The sequence below is a fragment of the Triticum urartu genome, chromosome 3A (assembly GCF_056163025.1).
Source record: "Triticum urartu cultivar PI428250 chromosome 3A, HENAU_Tu73, whole genome shotgun sequence".
Classification (NCBI taxonomy): domain Eukaryota; kingdom Viridiplantae; phylum Streptophyta; class Magnoliopsida; order Poales; family Poaceae; genus Triticum; species Triticum urartu.
The window spans coordinates 674337237-674339471 of record NC_141875.1 but is presented as its reverse complement, the minus strand read 5'-3'; the positions used below and the strand labels follow the sequence as shown (position 1 = coordinate 674339471).

General features: G+C 46.2%; 1 pseudogene; it reads right to left on the bottom strand.

Annotated features, from left to right (window-relative positions):
* Positions 1-298: 298 nt before the first annotated feature.
* On the bottom strand, positions 299-1190 carry LOC147981402 (uncharacterized; annotated as a pseudogene).
* Between the last annotated feature and the right edge of the window lie 1045 nt (positions 1191-2235).

The following is a 2235-nucleotide window of genomic DNA, read 5'->3' as shown; positions in this document are numbered from 1 at the left end:
ATTGTGCTGACTACTAATCCTGCTCTTCTCGCAACCCTGCGCCCTGGCAACCATAGTAGGGATTCTTGTGATCCCATAAGTGTCGTTCCACACCGACACTTGTCGCTTACAAAATATGTAAACCTAACCAACATTGTTCAAATCCACAAAAGGGCATGCACCTGAAGAGCACGTTTTGCAATGCTGCCACGAAACTAGACCATTAATTAGGCACACACACGCACACCCAACGACTAGTTTTTACAAAGACATTTGTGCCACCATGTCAAATGCATGAAGCAGCAAGGACTTTCAGCAATCATCCGCCAACCAAATCCGCGAAATAGGGAATATAAGGTAAACCACACATGAAATGTCTAGAATTGCACATAAGATGCGCTTCCCTCTATCCATATCATACGATAGATTCACCTCCTTCCAATCAGTAACGAAAATCAAATTACGATCCGGATGAATTGCAAACATCTCATACTTAAAGGTCTTGTCCTCTTCGTCAAAATCCTCTCTCGCATATTCCCTTCCAAACATTTGGGGAACATCAATAGTATGCTTTAGGGTCCACACTTCACTAGCATAATCCTCAAGTACCCTCACAAAGAGTTGGTAATAGTAAGGAATCATATACCAAGCATGCAATTTCCCCTGAGAGTATCCAATTGAGCTATAACTAGACCTAGCTTCTTCCATTCCTTCCGGGAGAGCAATTTCCCCACAAACATCCCCCTTTGACACCACTGCAGCTATAATAGGTTCCTCGATCAGCAAATGCACAAAATGCATCATGCCATTCACGAAGGCACATTCCGCAGTAAAACGAGGATACTCTCTGGTTTCCCCCCACTCACGGCTGTTCCGAGTCCATCGCCCAGTTGCGGACGAGTATATCGCCACATCGTCATGCAACTCCACCAGGGGTGTAAATACCACAGAGCGGAACGGAACGGCTGAGTCAAAAAAATCTAGGAAGGGTTGTGCTAGTTTGACATGCGCAGGTTGATCATCCTCTTCATCTTGCCATACTATAGGCGGCAACACGGTCCACTGCCCGTCATAGGATTGCACACAAAATAATTGCATTCCTCGTCTTCTTATGATTCCCAGCATTTGCAGAGGAGAAGGCTGCTGCTGCATTGTTTGAGCTTGACCCTAGCGTAGCTCCCCCGAAGGAAAGGGAGCGATGCGTCAACCATAGAGGAGGCTCCCGGCCCTGGACAGATTGCTGAAATGGAGACCGCCGTCTGAGTGGCGGGTGTGGAATAATCCGTAATTCTAGGGGTTGGATTTCACAAGCCGGAAAGTGCAATAGAGCCGCGTCTTTGTGTGCCTTGATCTGGATGGGCTTTACCACTTCTTCGAATATTTTGCCCAAAGGTTGTGTATATTGGGAAATAGGGTAATAGAGCGGGGCGGCGGCTGTGTATATCGGGAAAAAACTTTTTCTAACAAATTACCTTATATGGATGCAGATCATTATCTGTCCAATTTTCTGTAGGGCATATGTAAAAGGCATATCCAAATGTCCGCTTATACCCACTTCCATTTTAGAGACACACAAAGGCATCGCTTTCTTCAGCGTTTTTCAAACTAATTTTTTCATCTATTTTCAAGATTCAAGAATAAAACAACGGTAGATGTAGCATGCAAAACAATTCACAATAAATTATACTACATATAGAGCTTATCCTGGAGTGGGCCGACGGGAAGAAAATGTCAGCAAGCGCACCGCCCTACCAATCAAACCCTAGAAAAACGGTTACTTGGTCCAATAGTTCATTAACAAAAGGCTCCAAATTCCTCGTATAAAGGGGGTTGCAACTCCCCTGATACTTTCCCAATACCGCATGACCCATAATTTCACTCCATCGCCTTCACATCTTATGTCACCCGGGCGGCTCATCCCATCCAATTCTCTCTTGTGCCACCGAATCGCTGAGCGTCCCCAGCGACCACTAGGGCACTAGGCCGCCATCATCATTCGTAGTGGGCCATCGCATCAGCTGACGCCGCTCGCCCCTTCATATTCCTTCGTTAGACGACCCATGAGACCATTGAACCTGCGTCGGCGTACCATCTGGGCATTACCGCACATGCCTAGGCACGGCCGGTTAAATCCATGAGTAATCCACAAAGGGGAAAGTTCAATTCCATGAGTTTAAATAGGACCGATAGTGGGTGCCACACCCTTACCTACAATGTTGCTACGGTGATCAAACAAACGTCCACATATAGGATCAA